Source organism: Sitophilus oryzae, unplaced genomic scaffold (genome assembly GCF_002938485.1).
Source record: "Sitophilus oryzae breed Bouriz unplaced genomic scaffold, Soryzae_2.0 scaffold_172_pilon_pilon, whole genome shotgun sequence".
NCBI lineage: Eukaryota > Metazoa > Arthropoda > Insecta > Coleoptera > Curculionidae > Sitophilus > Sitophilus oryzae.
In genome coordinates, this window is record NW_022146424.1 from 8,685,984 (window position 1) to 8,707,493 (window position 21,510).

Below are 21,510 nucleotides of genomic sequence, written 5' to 3' on the forward strand. Positions count from 1 at the left end.
GTTCATGTGTTTCATTGATTATTATGAAAAAGCGTTTGATCGCGAGTGCGCCACGGTAAACTCATTGAGATATTACGGAAAACAGACGTGGATGAGAAGGACATCAGATGCATCGAAAATTTATATTGGTATCAAAGAGCACATGTAAAGACAAAGTTTCAGAACTGAGGATATCCGTATACGTAGGGGAGTAAGACAAGGTTGTGTATTCTCTCCACTTTTATTCAATATGTACTCGAAGGAGATCTTCAGTGAGGCTTTTGAGGACTCGGAGCAGGGAATAAAGGTTAATGGAATCCCAATATCAAACCTAAGATACGCAGATGACTCCGTGTTGCTAGCAAATAATATGAATGAGTTACAAGACATGTGTACCCGCCTAAATATAGCTAGCAACAGATATGGATTAAACATCAACGTTAATAAAACCAAATTCATGATCATTAGCCGTGACAAACTAAGGTATGCGAACTCAACCCTCAGCATAGGAAATCAACTTATAGAACGGGTGGAAAAATATCAGTATCTTGGCTTTTGGCTGCATGCGGACTGCAACCCTGAGCGAGAAATTAGAACAAGAATAGAAAAATCGCGTGTAGCATTTCTTAAGTTCAAAAACGTACTGATCGGCAGAGACATCCAACTGCAGCTGCGTCTACGATATGCAAAGTGCTACGTATGGTCCGTCCTGCTCTATGGGGTGGAAGCGTGGACCATGAAAACTAATACTATAAATAAATTAGAAGCCTTTGAGATGTGGACATACAGGCGTCTCTTGAAAATATCGTGGACCGATAGGATAACTAATGAAGAAGTACTAACTACTATAATTACTACTAGTAAATATGATCCAGAAGGAGAGAGAACTATTAAATATAATTAAAAAACGGAAGACCTCCTACTTAGGACACATAGTTCGAAATGAAAAATACAACATTCTGCAGCTCATACTTGAAGGAAAAATAGAAGGCATGAGGGGAATAGGTAGAAAACAGCTGTCATGGGCGAGAAACATCAGACAGTGGACCGGTCTGAAGACTATTATAGGAGAGCTCATAAACACCGCAAGAGATAGAGACAGGTTTCAACATGTGGTCGCTAACATCTAGTGAATGGATAGGCATCTGAAGAAGAAGAAATAGATTTGGGCGTTTGGAAATGGTTATACCCTTTTTCAATATGTCTATCATTAGTGTTTTGACAAGTTTTATGTCAATTTTTAATAAATGATGTCTGGAGATTGACCTTCCGGTTGTCATTCCCAAGACGTTTTTGACACCATTTTTTTTTCGATCATACGGTACATCTTTAACTGTTAAAATACATGGTAACCTAATTAAACATTATAAACTCAGAGGAAATTTCAAAATTTATTATTATTTATATGTATATCCAATTTTTGTGATATTTTTGATGTGTAGAAAAATACAAATAAACAAAACGAATGTTTCCGTTTTGAAATAGTTGAGTTTTTGTAGTTTGTTTGAATGTTAGCACCCTGTATACGTAATATTTAGTCAACTATCATCCACAGAGTCAAATCCCTCAAATGTCAATGGGCAGAACACCCGACAAGAAGAATGGACAACAGATGGACCACAAAAATTAGGTGGATGGTACCTACCAAGGAATTAGGAGACAAGGAGATGTGCAATGTGCAATGTGCCCAATGTGCAACAACAATGTGCCCAACTACAAAGAGAGTATGTAAGGGAGGCTACATATACACCATAATTGGAAATGAATTGAATAAGCTGAAAATGATGATGATGATTATATTAACAATTATTAGTCAACTATAGAGGTTTCCACATGTTGGTTCTCCATCTCCGATATCAGTCGTACCAAAGTTCATGGCACGAACGGTTATCATCTCAGCGCACTCAGTGATGAGGTGGTTTGGTGCTTAACCTTTTTCCCCACAGAATCTGTATTCTATACGCAAATATACAGGGTGAGTCTGAAATGAGTGCAAATAGTTTTACCAGGGCTAGTAGATCAAGATAAAAGAAACATAGCTTGTCTTTATCGTTTTTAAAATAGGTCCAAAATAATCGAGTTATTTTACTATGAAAATTAAAAAAAATGCTTAAATCTTGTGAATCGCTGTTTTTTCTTGGTTTTTGTTGTTCTAGATTTAATCTACAACCAATGTTGTCATATTCTTAGAATAGTATGTTTAACTAAATATGTAAAGGAATAATTTTTTTTTCGAAAAATTGAAAATTAAAAAAAAATCGTGAAAATAAATCTCATAGACGTATTTCTGGTGTCAAAATAACCTACCCATAAAGATATTTGCACTTACTTAAGACCCACTGAATATCTAAATTTTCATGCATCTACTATATCCAAAAAGCATAAAATAAAGCTGTATTCACACAGCGAATACCTTTGAATGTAAATATGTTTTTAGTGTGTTTTGTTATATTTAACAAAAAAATGTTATTTGTAGTTTCTGAAAGAAGTTTTCTTTTATAGGAAATATCGAGTTTTTACTATAAAAACTATCTATCAAATGTAAGCTTAACCATTTTTATATGGAAAACGCTTTTATCAGTATTTTGTGAGCGTTTTGGCTGAAACGATTCCATAAATGATTCATTAGTTTGAGCGGCCCTAAAAATGTTGATTTTTTCGTAGTTTTCGATGGTAGTTCGAGTGATTTATGTGAAGGTTTTTCCTATTTTTGCCCGAAAATATCGCTGTAAAAATATGTGGGAATGTGTTAGATGGGAATTACAGTTTAAATCATAAATAACATGAACTATGCTATAAATATTTTATCTTTCATTCTTTTCTATGTCAACGACTATTTATCTTTATATTTATAATAAGCATAATCTGTGACTATAACCCGCTATAACCCATCTCTAATTTAGTTATAAAAAAAAACTATTATCTGGTATAAAAAAAATTAACTTCAAAATCGAATATACAGGGTGCTACAAATTCGAGGTACGAGCATTGGTATCTTGGTAACCGTAATAGATACGAAGATGGTTAAATTGGGGCAAAGTTGCCCGCCTTGGGATGTTCACCAAAATGCCATCAAAATAGTTTTAAAAATTTCAAGGATTGCTGAGTTTTTTGGAAAAAACGGATATTTTTGAAAATAAATTTTATTTTTTCCTGTCGTTAGTTTTTAGAAAATCAAAAAAACTAATTGCACATTCTCATAGCCACTTTATTAGGGCTACCTGATAGTATTTTTAGATTTTCAAATTAGCTGATAATTTGTGAGATACAGAGGCTGACTTAATTTTTTTAAATACGGACCTGCATTTTTTATTTCAGATTTTGAAAGAACTCGGCCTCCTGAGTACAATGATATGCCACATTTTATACTTTTTTTTTGTTTCGGACATTTAAACACAAAATTTATTTAAACTAATTTCAAGTCCGGCTCTGTTTTTTAAATATTTAAATTATTCATCCTTACAATATTGATAAGTCTTCAAATTTAACTATGATGTGGGGTAAAACATTGAATACGAAAAATCAAATTCAATAAAAAAAATAATCGCATTTCTTGACGTCATTTGTAAAAGTGAAATCAATATTTTTCAACATTTACAATAAAGAGTATAAAATGCATTCGGAAGTATAAGAAGAAGATATGTTCAAAGAGCTATAAATAAAATTGAAAGAATAATAAACTTGTGCAATAGGCAAGATGGTAACCCTTTCGAACATGTAGATCATTAGAAACTAGTTTGTAGAAGGTGATTTATTTATAATAACTACGATTAATATTATGTATATTGTTAGATCGTACACTGAGAATTTCAAGTTCACAATAAAAAAAGTTAAAAATGATATCTTTATATTGCTGAGCTGGATATTATTTATTTGAATCTTTCAATTGGCTCGATTTTCCTAATTCAATGTTAATTAGCGCTGATCAATATTGCTGCAATGAATATAATCAGATTAAATATTTTAAGAAACCAGGGTCAAACTTGAAAATATTTTAAATAATAATTAAATAGTTTTGTTGTTGTTAAGGTACCCAAAACAAAAAAAAAAGTATAAAGTGTGGCATATCATTGTACTCAGGAGACCGAGTTCTTTCAAAAACTGAAATAAAAAATACAGGTCCGTGTTTAAAAAAATGAAATCGGCCTCTGTATCTCACAAATAATCATTGATTTTCAAAAAAATTCGTTTTTTCCAAAAAGCTCAGCAATCCTTGAAATTTTTAAAACTTTTTTTGATAACATCTTGGTGAACATGCCAAGGCGTAACTTTGCCCCAATTTAACCATCTTCGTATCTATTACGGTTTCCGAGATACCAATACTCGTACCTCGAATTTGTAGCACCCTGTATAAGTAGCCTAAAAATATTTTTGTGAAACTTCCTTACGCGCGTTGTTAGTAAATATTCAAGGCCGTGACACTCGGCCCTGATTGACGCCCGTGTGACGGCCGCGAGACGATCGTGACGCGCGAACCATGCGCCAGTTATCTACAGAAAATTAAACTTGTTTTAAATAAAAAAAAATTGTAGAAAATCTCTGAAATAGATAATAATATAAAAATATGTCATTATATATATTTTCCGCATTTCTTCCCATCAGAAGATTTTCAGATACAGAAGAATTATTGTTACCTACACGAAATGTGAAAACACCTTAGTGATAGTGGTCACGGGAGGCGAGACCAAGGTCATATAAAGTGGCAGAAAAAGAACAAAGGATTTTACAAGGAGTAAATCTACTAGTCTCCTTATACTATGCTTATATTAACTCTAATATTTTTGAAGTTTATAAAAAGAATTCATAAAAAAAATATACTTCAAATCCTTCACTTTAATAGCAATTAGTAAGAAGTTTCACTTCAAATATGCGCATATAGTGCATTTTTTAATGTATTTTTTTTTATTTTATCAAAAATTTCTACTCCCTTTTTCTCTTTACCTTTTGATCTTCATTTCGAAGCAGAACAAACTATTTCCTTACTTCGGAATAAACTCTGCAAAATCTCGCAAAAGTCTACATATCAATACATAATCTAATCAGAGCCAGTTTCCTGAAAGTTTCCCAACAAATCCGACCTTGTCGGCATTTTGCCGAAACGATTTGCTCCCGAAGTTTTGGCATTCATAATTTTTAGCAGGGTAGGGGAGGGTTTTCAACGCCGACGCCGGCAGGTAAAGCAGTCGATAGGGGAAACGTCAGAGAAATAAGTAAAGCTAGAGAAGTTTTTAAATATTCCCAAGCAGCATTTGGACGTCGGGACAACGTTGTGTCACGCGACCAAACGTCGGGACGCAACGTCGGCACGACCTCGTGCCAACTCTAGTCTGTACTAGTTTGGAGAATAATTTTTGGGTCGAAACGACGTTGGATACCTACGTTGGCTAGCAGCCTAATTTAGTACAAACTGCAACGTTGTTTAAAATCCTAATTCACAGAAATACGAAACTATAAAAATATGGCGTCTAAGTCGCGTTTTATCTTAAATTGGGATAATTATAGTAAAAATATTATTTTTTTGATTTAGAGAGACATATGCCAGATGGCAGTAAAGGAAAACTAAACAAAAGTATTTAAGTGTGGAGGATGTTTGAAGATCATAATTATTGAAACACTTTAACCAACTCTGTAACTCGTTACCCAAGACAAAAAAGTTAAACGCAAACAACTTTATTCATAAATGTATTGTTTCTACTTTGAAAAATACTAATGGGCCTTAAAATTAAAGAAGCTTTAAAAAATTTCTTGAATTTTTAGTAAGTAGTTTTAGTTTTTTTAGTAAAATGAGAATAATTTAATTCGCAGTCGAAAAAAATAGTTTCCGCGTGTTGTTTAGGGTCAAATATTTCAAGTTAATGTAGTCAAAAAGCAGGAATTGCTATTTCAGGAACGAAACATTTTCTTATTCAAGAACATGGCGGCTTTCACTTTGTTGTTTTGGAGATTAAGATGGAGTAGTTCGAGTAGTCGCATACTGGTCTAATAAAGTCGCAGTTCAGCCTTAACAGGTAGTATACTAGTCGCAAGATTGCCTAATTTAGTCATCCTAGAGTCTAGCTTGTGCCGCCCTCTATATTCTAAATAAACGAGGGAGTGGATAAAGTATCGGTAATATGTTGATGTATAATTTAAATTTAGTTTTATATGTGCCTTTCTTACGACCCATTTTAATTAAGTTTTTTTATAAAACAAAAACAGCACTGAAAATTTTATATACAGAACAAGTGAAAATTTAGGATTTAATGTTATGGTTCAATACAGTTGAAAAAAGGTAGTGGCTCGACGTTCTACCAACGTTAAGGAATCTAAACAACGTTGGAATTAGTACAACAACAGACGACGTTTGCATAACGTTGGAATAGGTCCTGAAAGTGACGTCGGAAAACTCTTTATTGCCCAACATTGTAACTACGTTGTCCGAATCACCTAAAGATCACTTAAGCAAAAAAGGTTACAAGACAACGTTTATTCGACGTCGCAGAAGCTTTTACTTTGTTGTAGTACTAGTGCAACGTCGGCACAACGTTACAACAACGTTTACATTTATTTAAAACCCAAGGTACGGAGCTAACTATTTTTTGTAACTAATCCAACGTTGTGTTTAGTAAACATGTGGTCGCAAGTCGTGAAAATGCTACTTGGATTTGTTGACATGCTCAAGAAGATATCTAACAATGAAGATCTCCAATTGTAGATTGCAAATTGTATTGGAGAGGAAAAGTTAATTGTGTTCTCTCTTGAGTTATAGCTCATAACACAGTCTCAGGGCTTTGATAAAAGCCAGTATCTGAGACGGTTTTACAGAGTTTTCCATGTCCGATATCAGTCGTATGAATTGAATTGAATCACATATATTGCTGAACTTACTGAAGAAGAACTCAAAGAATTTGAACATATGAAAGAAAACCGATGAAAGAAATAAAGATGCAATCCTGACACCACACAAAAAATTAAACAAAAAAAATTTCCAAGTTAAACACATCAAGATAATTTGTATGTCAAGATGCCTCTATATTTACCTATTTCTCTGAAAGTGAAACGACTGAAAATGTAATTTTCTTTATTGGCAGCTTATTAAGGGAAATAGATTTGTAAAGTTTGAATTTTCCAATTAATTCACACTACGGGAAATAATTTCCAAAAGGAAACTTCATTAAAGAAAGTTACACAGGGTGGTCCGAATTCTATTCGGGAAACTTCGGCAACATATTCTGCAGATAAAAATAAGTAAAAAAGTTTGTATAAATTTATGTCCAAAATGCTTCGTTTCGGAGATACAGAGTGTAGTAGTTTCATTTCTATTTAGATTTTTTCTAAATAATTTCTGAACTAATATCGATATTTGGATGAAAATTGGTGTCTGAGTGTTTTTTGACGATGAGAAATTTGATTTAGATGTCAATATAACTCCTCCTTGTAGGGGGCGCTACTTAGTTTTTAACTGTTTTCGTTCATACTTGTATAAAACTACTGAATGAAAAAATATACATTTCTGGTATTTTCTACGTAAAAAAGAACTTTTGGTTGTAAAAATCGTTGAAAGCAACCGTGTTCTAGATATTTAAAATGGAAATAAATCAATACATGCCATTATTAACAAAAAATAAACATATTGAGTAGAAAAGTAAAGTAAAGATTTCAGTTAACGTCTCCTTTTTGCTGCCAGGGCTAATCTGGATGGGGCGTATTTTATTTACGCGGAATCCGAACCGCGGTCCCCGGCCATATCATGGTCAATGGCCTACCGACTTGGCAAATGTCTAAATACTCACGAGATATCCGATCTCATCCGGCCTCGAACCGGCGTGAATGAGCAGTGTGTCAATAGATTTTACACTTTTGCCTATTTTTGAACAGCACGATACAGAGTTTCGAACCGGTCACCCCTCCATCCACTAGTATCGCCTTACGTCGCTTAACTTCGGTGTTCTAATGGGAACCGGTGTTTCGACGTAGCTGGGCCGTTTAAAAAGATGTGTGTCGATAAAAGAAACATATTTTCTCTTTATACCGTTTTTCAAATAAAACCAAAATAACCCAAATATTTTAAATATTGATTTTTCATTTAAATCTTGAGAGCTACTGGATCTTTTCTGGCTTTTCTTTCTTGTTTAAATTTAATCTACTATCTATGCTGCCGTATTATGAAGATACTATGTTTTTTGACTGAAAATTTAAAAAAATCAAAGAATTCAAATTTTTCAAAATTTGTTAAACGTTATTTGACTGAAACGATAAAAAGGAACTTTATATTTATTTAAATTAATTATAAATTTTTCTTCGAAAAAATCATAACAAACAACAGGTCTGTTGAACCTGTTTCTGTTGAGTCTGTGAACAAAAAAATTCAAATTTATTATTTCAGTCTAATAACTATCTAGGCAATATGTTTAATTTATGTCAATAATGACATGTATTGATATTGATTATTTCGATTCCAAATACCTCGACCTTTTATATGCCAAAAACGGCGGGAATGTAAATTTTTAACTCAGTAGGGTTTTTATACAGGTACGGACGAAAAGTTATTACTATTCAAACCAGTTAAAAAATATGGAGGTGGCGCCCTCTGCAAGTAGGAGTCATATTGACATCAAAATCAAATTTGCCATTTCAAAAAACTCGTAAATACCAAATTTCATCCAAACATCGACGTTTGTTCAGACATTATTTGGAAAAATTCGACACAAAAATTAAACTTCTACACCCTGTATCTCCGAAACTAAGCATTTTAGCACATGCATTTATACGAACTTTTTTACTTATTTTTATCGATAGAATATGGCTGCCAGAGCTTCCCGAATATAATTCGGACCAACCCGTATATTACACAAATTATCTACTCACCAAAACATTTTGGATGGATCAGTCATTTTTATCTATCAATCTTCTTCCAGCGACATAAATCATAAAACTACGTTGGAGTTTATCTTATATTTAATTGTTATTTATACAGGGTGCGTCTCAAAATTGGCTCACCTCTATAACTTTTTTTATTTTTCGATCGGAGATTCGATATGTTAGTATATGACATAAATTAGGATTAATTGACGTATTCAAATTGTTTTTGGTCACTTCCTGTTTAACCGGAAATGACTACAACTTTTGATTTTTAAATAGCACCCTCGGTATTTTTTTACTTTATTCGATAGAAAATAAGACTCTGATATCATATGTCAACTTTTGACAATTTTGAATATGGTTTATTTGGAATTATAACTTGCGATTCGTAACGAAAATTTGACTCGAAATAACAAGTGTGTGGTATAAAATTAATCGTAAAAACATCTTTTTACAAATATGCTAATGAGCCACACTCGTTCCGTTTTTTGAAAAAAATGAGATATGATTAAAAATACGATTTAAGCATTTTCTAACTGGCCAGGACAAGACACTAAAAACATTAGACGATCAAATCTATTTTTCCAAGGCTCCTTGATTAAGAATTAGTGTTTTTAACATAGCCATGGCACTCTAAAGTTGACATATGTTGTCATTCTATTCAGAATGTCATTTTCTATAGAATAAATTAAAAAAATACTGAGGGTATGATTTAAAAATCAAAAGGTGTAGTCATTTCCGGTAAAACAGGAAGTGACCAAAAACAATTGAATATGTCAATCAATCTTAATTTGTGTCATATATTAACATACCAAATCTCGTTTTTCTTTATCTGAAGATATAAAAAGTTATAGGGGTAAGCCACTTTTGAGACGCACCCGGTATATAGGGTTTCCATACGTCCGGATTTACCTGAACATGTCCGGATTCTTAAGGTGTCCGGGGCGGTTCGGCGTGGATTTGGAAAAGCGTCCAGGAAACTAAAATACCTAGTAAACAAAACAATTTCAAAGTTCTAAATTCAAAGTTAGGTTAAGTTTAAATAGCGGACGCGACGCGAACAGAATTCTTTCCGATCCAATAACTATAAATGAAGAGAGTTAATACCACCTCACGTAAAGGAAATAACACCTGGCCAATAAGGCCAGCACGCTATTCCAACGTCCATGCACGCTATTTAGTTTAGCGATATCTCTCTATTACGATGTTTATTGTTATTTTACGCGAGTTTATTTTTGGGCACAGGAAATTTTACTCGTTTGCAGATCGTCATAAAAAACAATTTTCGTACCACGAATTAGGGACAAGATTTTTATCTGTATACTTATAGGATACCTACTCTGTGGTGTTACTTTCAATGAAGGTGCGCACACTAGCCAGAGCCGCACCGAGAATCTCATCGACGAAAATGCGGCCAGCATTGTTGGGCCAGAATGATTTTCGGTAAATGCGGCTAGTGCTGCTGATGTCACACGCAATTCCTTCCACTCTACGTAGCGTAGGTAGCCGAAGAGGAGATTAGAAATTCAATATGCTAAGAAAGTTCGCAAATGTTTCATAGCTCATATTGAAATATTGAAAAATTTTTAGTTCGTCCTCAATTAAATATGGAAATAATGTGGATTTTTGCCAGTATTGTGAACCTATAACTTTCGATTCTTTCTCGTGATTTCTTCTTCTATTAGCAAGGAGCTCATAATTATTTCTTGTTCGTTGTCATTTATTGTCGAGAAATATTAAAAAACACGCTTATCACCGCAGACAGGACTCTGGAAGCGACTGATGAGAAATTCGATTGGCAAATACGGGTGTAGTCAGGGCCGTTCCTGGTGAGCGTGCAGTGCGTGCACGCACGTAGGCGCAATATTTTGGAGGCGCAAAACCAAAGAGTCAATCAGTACTTTGTAACAAAAAACCGATACGCTTTCTTGCCAATAAACAAATACTTAAACCATCATAGGATAAAGTTTGCTTAGCGTCTTTTTTGCGTTGGCCGCACCAAAGAAACAAGTCTAGGGCAATCTGTCGGCAACACATTGATTTCATCTATTTATTTTTCATTTTATTCATTTTATGGAAAGCACTGTTCATTAAAATGTTGTATCCTATGTTATAGGGCTTGTTTCTCTCTACACTTTCCTGTCTCACAATGCACCGTTTGTGTCGGGGAAGGGATCATAGTTTCATAGTTGTCGATTTTCGAAAGAAATCAGTACATTTATATTATTTCAAATATCTTTCATTTTATTGATTTTATGGAAAGCACTGTTCATGAAAATGTTGATCCTATGTTATAGGGCTTGTTTCTCTCTACAATTTCCGGTCTCACAATGTACTGTTTGTGTCGGGGAAGGGATCATAGTTTCATAGTTGTCGATTTTCGAAAGAAATCAGTACATGTATATTATTTCGTACATTTTTCATTTTATTCATTTTATGGAAAGCACTGTTCACTAAATTTTGTATTCTATGTTATAGGGCTTGTTTCTCTCTACAATTTCCAGTCTCACAATGTACCGTTTGTGCCGGGGAAGGGATCATAGTTTCATAGTTGTCAATTTTCGAAAGAAATGAGTACATTTATATTATTTCGAATATTTTTCATTTTATTGATTTTATGGAAAGCACTGTTCATGAAAATGTTGATCCTATGTTATAGGGCTTGTTTCTCTCTACAATTTCCTGTCTCACAATGTACCGTTTGTGTCCGGGAAGGGTTCATAGTTTCATAGTTGTCGATTTTCAAAAGAAATCAGTACATTTATATTATTTCGAATATTTTTAATTTTATTGATTTTATTGAAAGCACTGTTCATGAAAATGTTGTATCCTATGTTATAGAGCTTGTTTCTCTCTACAATTTCCTGTCTCAGAATGTACCGTTTGTGTCCGAGAAGGGTTCATAGTTTCATAGTTGTCGATTTTCGAAAGAAATCAGTACATGCGTATTATTTCCGAATTTTAGTTTATTGTTTGACCGTATTTCATATAAAATGGGTTAGTTTTTTTCTTTAGGGTACTATTTTTGTTACTAAATGTTTGTGGTTTTTCATTTTATTGATTTTATGGAAAGCACTGTTCATGAAAATGTTGATCCTATGTTATAGGGCTTGTTTCTCTCTACAATTTCCTGTCTCACAATGTACCGTTTGTGTCCGGGAAGGGTTCATCGTTTTATAGTTGTCGATTTTCGAAAGAAATCAGTACATGTATATTATTTCGTATATTTTTCATTTTATTGATACTATGGAAAGCACTGTTCATTAAAATGTTGTATCCTATGTTATAGGGCTTGTTTCTCTCTACAATTTCCTGTCTCACAATGTACTGTTTGTGTCGGAGAAGGGATCATAGTTTCATAGTTGTCGATTTTCGAAAGAAATCAGTACATGTATATTAATTTCGTATTTTTTTCATTTTATTGATTTTATGGAAAGCACTGTTCATGAAAATGTTGTATTCTATGTTATAGAGCTTGTTTCTCTCTACAATTTCCTGTCTCACAATGTACTGTCTGTGTCAGGGAAGGGATCATAGTTTCATAGTTGTCGATTTTCGAAAGAAATCAGTACATGTGTATTAATTTCGTATTTTTTTCATTTTATTGATTTTATGGAAAGCACTGTTCATTAAAATGTTGTATTCTATGTTATAGAGCTTGTTTCTCTCTACAATTTCCTGTCTCAGAATGTACCGTTTGTGTCCGGGAAGGGTTCATAGTTTCATAGTTGTCCATTTTCGAAAGAAATCAGTACATGTGTATTATGTCCGAATTTTAGTTTATTGTTTTTATGTATTTCATATAAAATGGGTTAGTTTTTTTCTTTAGGGTACTATTTTTGTTACTAAATGTTTGTTGTTTTGTTTGTTTTATTTATTTAATAAATGTTTTTATACTTTAATTAGAATAGTTTTTTTTACATTTCCAAATACATATTGCTCGTTAGTCGCAGAATATAAATTCTTTAAATTTTTGAGATTAAGATTAAAATATATAATTGATTTAAATATAAAAAGGGCGCACCAAAAGCTGCATGTAAGCGCCAGATACCCCAGGAACTGGCCTGGGTGTAGTAGGGGCAAAAAGAAACAAAATAGCGAATAACGCGGCGCGTTAGGTACGGCTCAGTGTGCGCGACAAGAAAAAAAAGTGCGATTGGTGCGGTGAGTGCAGCGAATGCGGCTCTGTTCAATGTGCGCGTACCTTTAATGTCTCAGTTACTTTGTTCAATCTTTTAGTCTTTACGAGGCTACAGCTCGATTTAACCGACGCATGTTCAAAAGTACCTATTATTTTTGGTGCACTCCTGGAAAGTGAATGTTTTTTTGGTTTATTATTTGATGATTTCCGGGCTAATTATTTGCGTCCTATAAAAGTTCATAAATAATTTTAGTTTCTTTTTTGCGACGTCCGGATTTTATCCAGATTTCAGAATTCACTTGTCCGGAATATCCAAAAGCTTTTATGGAAATCCTAAATAAATTATTAAAACCCTATTAAATATTAAAAGAAAATTTATTTATATAAATAAATATTCTTTTAATATCACAAGCCCATTTACAAAAGTTAAATATGGAATACTAAATCCAGATATTCCGAATATGGTAATTCATTGAAAACAATAAATATAGAAATCATTTGAAGTAAAATACATTGTAATAAATGTCGTAATAGATATATAACATTTATTTTTGTTATTTTGCCATTTTTATCCCTCGCATATTTATATATTATTTAGCTAGACATTGAATAATGTCATAATTACCATATTTCATATATAATATTTATTATTTTAATTTATAATTACGTTCGTATAACGTATTAGTGTCATTATTGTGCGTATTTTAAACTGTTTAATTTCATTCCAAGCGTGTTTTATTTTATTACATGGGAATTAAATATATTAAATATTATTCACATCAACGGAAATATTACGAAAAATAAAAGCTTTGTGACATAAAAATGGTATTTAAAATTTATTATTAGACAGGAATATATATAGGTATATAATACCAACTATATTTGTACACCTTTATTCAGAACCTCGAAATTAGTAGAATAAATTAGTGGTTTCAATTACACTTTATACTTTTTAGTTTACGATCATTCACAACTAAAAAACACAATTAAAATTAATAAAATATCCTAGCAACAGCTTGCGGTAGTCTGTTGTATCCATAGAGAAATCTTAATATTTAGCTTATAAAACAATAAACTTTTGATTTCTAACCAAAATTTTTCTTGACGGGTGATAATCAAAGGCCAAAATGACATTCCTCGCAAATTTTGAAGTATAATTAGTGGAAAAGTCAAAAGTTTGTTAAGGCTCTCCTTCTCACTGGCGCTAGCCTAGCATTTGTAAGGGTTTGGCTGTCACAAAACGCTGCAAAAACCATGTGACCTTTCTTCACGAATCTTTTTTTATTTGTTTGTATACATCTTAAGACGTGCTTATAATTAAATTTCCTTCCCCAAACTCAACTCAAACTGTTTCAAATTTACCCCTAAAACACCCTAAAAAAAGATGATTTTATAAGTAATTTTTTTAGCATTAAATGGATTCATATCGATTTTAAAACTAATTACGAGCATGTCCGGAAGCTTCCTTAATAAAGTGAAACAAAAATTATTTCGAAATATTAAAAAACATGGTCGCAATTTTGTGACGCCCGACCCTGTGCAAACCCAATTTTGATCATTTTTGTTGCCCGTAATGTGGCGCCCTCAGGTGAATTTTGTTGCTGACGCTTTTGAAGGCGGGCAAGGCAAAGGTTTGCAGAAGTGTTTACAAAAAATAACTATTTTATTTTGTAGATTTTCTTGCAGTGCAGTGGCGAAATACCCATATAGGATTCTTTGGAGAGATGAATCCGCCCCATAGGTATAGACATTTTTTAAATATTTTGTTATTCATTGCAAACGACTAAAACTTTTAAACTAATAAGCTAAAGCTAAGCTTATTCAATAATGTTTTTACAAAACAGCCCATCCACGTGTATTACCCTAATCATTTTTTATTCTTTAACATTTCCTTTATTTTTTTCTTTCACCTTCTCCATCCCCAAAGTAAACCGATTAATAAGGAATTCCCCATTGACAGAGGGGAGAAAAATATATATCCGGGTCGCTTTCATTCATCTTATGTTTTCTTTAGCCATGGAAAGAAGGAAAATAAAAAGGAAAAACGGCTTAAAAAGGAACAAAAGTCACGCCGCGCCGTGTCGTTTTCGCATATAAAGGACGCATATTTTGACGCAGGGCCGTAAGAGTTTTAAATTTTAAATTGTTCGACATGGAACGGTCCTTTCCATTAATGGAAAATGGAAACGACGCAGTCGCAGGCGGCGCTTCCAGACTTCGCCAGATATTCAAATCAAAACGGGAATAAGTTATAAGACGAAATAAATTGGTTTTGTTGTTTTCCATTTTTGTCTTGATATTTTTCTGAATAAACAAAGATCCTGGAATAGCGAATGTTGATTGAAGTTATTGGTTGTTTTATTATAATCTTACAATTTATAACACGCATTTATATTTATTAATAGAAGGGCTGGATTCATTCTGGCTTACTAAATACAAGATGGCGGATGTCTTAAAGGGGCTGTTTCAAACAAGTTTCAAACCGAGTCTGTTTCAAAGAGGGTTTGTTCTAAAGCTCTTCGATATAATTGAACATTTTCTTCATCATTCAACATTGCTTATTGCTTCTGATAACGATAACATAATATAAAAATTTTTCAAATAAAAAAACGAGATTTGGTATATGACATAAATTAGAATTGATTGACATATTCAATTGTTTTCGGTCACTTCTTGTTTCACCGGAAATGACTACCACTTTTGATTTTTAAATGGTACTCTCGGTATTTTTCTACTTTATTCGATAGAAAATGACACTATGAATGGAATGACATAATATCATATGTCAACTTTTGACATTTTCACATATGGTTTATTTGAAATTGTAACATGCGGTTCATAACGACAATTTGACTCGAAATACCAAGTGTGTGGTATCAAATTATTCGTAAAAAAATGCTTTTCCCAAATGCTAACTTGAGCATCTCAAAAATTAACAAATGATATGTCATTCTATTCAGAGTCTCATTTTCTTTTTATTTCTATTCTTTCTATTTCGAATAAAGTAAAAAAATACCGAGGATGCCATTTGAAAATCAAATGTTGTAGTAATTTCCGATGAAACAGGAAATGACCGAAAACAATTGAATACATCAATCAATCCTAATTTATGTCATATACTAACATACCAAATCTCGTTTTTTTATCTGAAAAAAAAATATAGGGGTGGGCCAATGTTAAGGCCGCACCCGGTATCTACAAATTATAGATATAAAATACATTACAATAATTGTATGTAATAAAATCAGTTAAATAATAATATACAGGTTGTTTCAAAACAAATGCGAAAAACTTCAGGGGGTGATTCCTTGTTCAAAATAAAGGGTAGTTTGCTTCATAAACGTTGGGTCAAAAGTCAACCATTAGGGAGATATCGCGGTACAAAGATGGCGGAAAAATAATGTTTTTATTTTTTATCTTGAAAACGAAAAGAGATAGACTAATAAAATTTTATGGAAGCATTACTGTTATGAAAACACACTTTCTGGTAATTTTTTCACTTTTTTAAAATGACTGGAAGGGGTTGAAATGAACTACCCCTATCATTCTTGATAACGAAATTTAAAGAAAAATCTTATCAAATACATGCAAAAAAAACTAATTTGGATAGCTTAGTTTGTTTAGAAACTTTTTGATCTCTTGTATTTTTTTGATAAAACTCACCGATTTGAAATTAAAAAATAAAATGTAAAGCATTACATGTCAGGACAAAAACATTTTCTGATAAAGAATCTAGTGGGCTGCTGTAATTTTTTTAGGAAAAAATCTAGTCGGCCGCTGTTACTTTTTAGGATGTTCCTAATATTATTTTATTTGACATTACTCTACTGCAATACGTTATTATCTAGATGATTATTATTATCGTTATTATCACTAGATTCTTAATCTAAAAATGTTTTTTGTCCTGACATGTAATGCTTTACATTTTATTTTTTAATTTCCAATCGGTGAGTTTTATCAAAAAAACACAAGAGGTAAAAAAGTTTCGAAATAAACTAAACTATCCAAATTAAAGCATTTGCATGTGTTTGATAAGATTTTTCTTTAAATTTCGTTAACAAGAATGATAGGGGTAGTTTATTTCAACCCCTTCCACTTATTTTAAAAAGTAAAAAATTACCTGAAAGTGTGTTTCATAACAGTAATGCTTCCATAAAATTTCATTAGTCTATCTCTTTTCGTTTTCAAGATAAAAAATAAAAACATTATTTTTCCGCCATCTTTGTACCGCGATATCTCCCTAATGGTTGACTTTTGACCCAACGTTTATAAAGCAAACTACCCTTTATTTTGAACAAGGAATCACCCCCTAAAGTTTTTCGCATTTGTTTTGAAACACCCTATATAATTATAATAATATAAATTAAAAGATATAATAAGTTTATTTAACATAAAAATCGTTTTTATTTATTTACCACTAATGAAAGTGCAGTGTTTTAAGTCAGTGCCTCCTTAAAGAAAAGGATCAAAAAAGTTTTTTATTTATCTTTTATGGTATATAATAACTACTTCATTGTGAGTTTGGTGGTCTTTTACCACCCGCCGTCGTTTTCAAATAGAACACAAAAAGCTGCCTTAGCGTGGTACTACGTATCAATTTCTTTTTTACTATATTATTTATTATTTTATTCCAAAAATGAAACCAATTAAATCAGGTGCTTTTTTTAATAAATTGTTAATTATTTAATATTTTCCCATAATATATTATTTTTGCAGAACTAATAATTCGTTTAATTTTCCAGTCTGTTAATGAAATTAAAATGGGAGAACCATATTATAATTAAACTAAATTAATTAAATTAAAAAAAAACAAAGCATTTTAAAAATAATTGTTTTAAATCAATATGATATTGTTTTTATGTTTGTTAAATCAATAATTATTTGTCGGTGTTCTGAGTAACAGTCCAATTAACAATATATTCAAAAAGTTGTATAATCAAACGTGCTTTGAATTTTGACACATAAACAATCAATACAAGGTAAATATTGTATTCTTGTTTATCTATACCTGTGAATCTCAAAAAACCACCAAAAAAATAAACTATAATTCTTTTACACAGGGTGGTCCGAACTGTATTCCGGAAACTTGGGCAGCATATTCTGCAGATAAAAATAAGTAAAAAAGTTTATATAAATATATGTCCTAAAATGCTTAGTTTCGGAAATACATGGTGTAAAAGTTTCATTTTTATTTCGATTTTTTCCAAATAACTTCTGAAGTAATGTCAATATTTGGATGAAAATTGATGTCTGGGAGTTTTTTGGCAGGAGAAATTTGATTTTGATGTCAATATGGCTCCTATTTGTAGGAGGCGCTACCTACATGTGTTTTAACTGTTTTGAATAGTAATAACTTTCGTCTGTAGCTGTATAAAACTACTGAGTGAGAAAATATATATTTCAGTGATTTTTACTTAAAAAATGTCTCTTGATAAAAATCGCTACGAGCAACCGATCTCAAGATATTTAGAATAAAAATAGTCAATACATGTCATTATTGACAAAAAATAATCATGTTGAGTAGATAGTTATTTGACTGAAATGATAAATTTGGAAACTTTTAATTTTTTTAAATTCAAAAATTTTTCTTTCAAAAAATGACGATAAAACAGTTTCGGTTGAATTTTTGCCACAAAAACATTTCAAATTTATGATATCAGTCTAATAACTATTTAGTGTAGTAAGATGTCAATGATGATTATTAATAATTTCGATTCCAAATATGTCGAAAACCATTTCTCGTAGCCATTTTTAACAAAAGACCTTTTTTACGTAAAAAACGTCGTAAATGTATATTTTTTACTCATTAGTTTTATACAGGTATGAACGAAAAGTTATTACTCTTCAAAACAGTTAAAACGTATGTATAGGTTTTTTTTTATAGATTTAAGAGGTGAAGGGGGAAACCTGCAACAGGTACTCGCCTGGGAAAACCTACTATATACCAGACGAGTTATGCGGGATTTTTACCTCACTAAAACCTAACCTACACCTCTGTCCTCTCTCCAGGAACGTTCTTTCCCTGGCGGCACTCTTTGTAAATACCGTATGATCGAATAAAAACGGCGTCAGCGATGGCTATGAAATGAAGATCGCTGTCATTTTATATGTAAATTTATATGGGAAATGTCATCAATCGTCATTTCCAAGCCAACTGGACGCCATTTTTATTCGATCATACGGTACTACTTCGCAGGGGCGTTCTTATTTAGTGTTACTGCTGTCTATTCTTCGTAGGTGGTGCGAAGATCCTTGAGTATGGTCTCAGCATACTCCGCTACCTTTTTCCATGCCGATTGACTCTTCAGCATGCAGTCCACTATATTTTCTGGGCTGATGGACAAGCCTAGATTTCTCTCAAATTCCATCCGTATCTCCTCGTATAGAGGGCATCGGAAGAACCCATGCTCCGCATCTTCGGTCACCACGCGGCAATGGTGACAGTTCGGGGAGTCACTTCTCTTGAATCTGTGCAAGTATGCTCGAAAGCATCCATGCCCAGTCAACAGTTGGGTAATGTAGAATCCAACCTCCCCGTGCACACGGGTGATTCATTTGGTGGCATCCGGGATTAGTCGATGTGTCCACCGACCTTTCGTCGAGCTGTCCTATCTCACTTGCCAGAGACGATGACTTTCAGGCCTCTCTTCTTCACAGAAGACCTGTCGCTGCTCGGCTTTCTTCTTACGGTGTTGTCGCTGGCGTTCTCCCGCCAAGATGTCGATAGACAGGCATGAGGCCACTACACTCACTGCATCCTGTGATACCGTCCGGTATGCTGACGCCACTCTGATCGCTGAGAGTCGGTGGACTGATGTCATTGTCCTGCAATATGTTTTTAGTTCCAGCGATTCTGACCACATCGGTGCTCCGTATAGCAGGACGGAGGTAATTACTGTTGCAAGCAATCGTCTCTGGGTTTGCCTGGGTCCTGAACTGCTCCCGCCGTCTTGGTGACGCTGGAGATATGCTCCTTGTAGTTGAGCCTCTCATGCCAGGTACTCATGCCTCTCACTCCAAGGTACCGGATATGGGGTTTCGACTGGATATCATGGTCGCCTACTCTGATGGTGATGGTCTCCATTTTCTTCCGGCTACTCACTAGGAGTGCTTCGGTCTTATGCTCCGCCAGCGACAGGTCTGCCGATTGCATCCACTGTCTTATCCTCCTGATGGTGATGGAGAATGCAGCTTCCAGTTCCTCCAAGTATTTCGCCACAAGTACAACCGCCACGTCGTCCGCGAAAGCCACGAGTTTTGTGTTGGCCGGTAATTCAAGGTGGAGCAGACCGTCGTACATAACATTCCACAAGAGTGGCCCCAGAACAGAGCCCTGAGGTACCCCTCCCGTGACCCCATGCACCGCTGCTCCCTGCTCCGTCTCGTAAAGCAGAGGTCGATCGCTAAAATATGATCTGACCATCCTTCGTAGGTAGTAGGGTAAACCCATGTGCTCGAGAGCCTCCATAACGCGATCCCAGCGGGCTGAATTGAACGCGTTCTTGATGTCCAAGGTGATGATGAGGCAATACATTTTGGAACCGCCTTTCCATCTCTTTCCTGAGATGGCTTCCTTTGCGATGTCCGTGACGAGTTCCAGTGCGTCGATGGTCGATCTCCCCTTCCTGAATCCGAATTGGAATTCAGAAAGTTGAGGATCGATTGCTCCAATCTGTCGGCCACTATCCGCTCCAAGTTTTTCCCCTCCGAATCCAGCATGCAAAGTGGACGAAAAGATGCTGGGTCGTCCGGTGGCTTCTTCCCTTTTGGGAGAAGAACCAGTCGTTGCTGCTTCCATCGGGTCGGAAATATGCCTCGCTGCAGGCAGGCGTCGTACATGCTTATAAACATGTCCGGTCTCGCGGCAATTGCACTTTTGAGTGCGATGTTGGGTATGCCGCTTGGTCCTGGTACCCTTGCCATTCTGCAACCTAGTACAGGCCTTCGTGAGCTCTTCTATGGTTACCCCGGGGATATCCATTTCTCCATTCTGGGTGGAATTCGGGGAGTTCTGGTTTTTCCGGGAATAGGTGTACCACTATTCTGTGCAGCATGTCGGGACAAGTTGGTGTTGTTGAGGGTAGGCTTTTAATCCTATGCATGACCGTTTTATAAGGTCTGCCCCACGGCTGCAGGTCCACTTCCGCACAGAGTTCCTTCCAGCATTCTCGCTTACTCGAGCTGATGGTGTTTCGCAGGAGACGCCTTTTCTCTTCATAAATCTGTCTGAGCTCCTCTGTTGTGGCCCTGTCGCGCTTTCAACGTATGTATAGGTGGCGCCCCCTACAAGTAGTATTGACATCAAAATCAAATTTCTGATGCCAAATAACTCCCAAACATCAATTTTTATCTAAATAATGACGTTACTTTAGAAACTATTTGGAAAAAATCGAAATAAAAATGAAATTTCTACACCCTTCTTCGAAACTAAGCATTTTAGGACATATATTTATGAACTTTTCTACTTATTTTTATTTCCAGAATACGCTGCCGAAGTTTCCGGAGTACAGTTCGGACCACCCTATATATTTTTATATTTAATCTATTGC

At 34.1% G+C, this 21,510-nt stretch overlaps 1 protein-coding gene across 1 annotated transcript in view; it reads left to right on the plus strand.

Moving 5' to 3' along the window:
- Positions 1-21,510, plus strand: part of LOC115881462 (somatomedin-B and thrombospondin type-1 domain-containing protein) — a 461,055-nt gene that overhangs the window by 96,113 nt on the left and 343,432 nt on the right. The window lies entirely within an intron of this gene.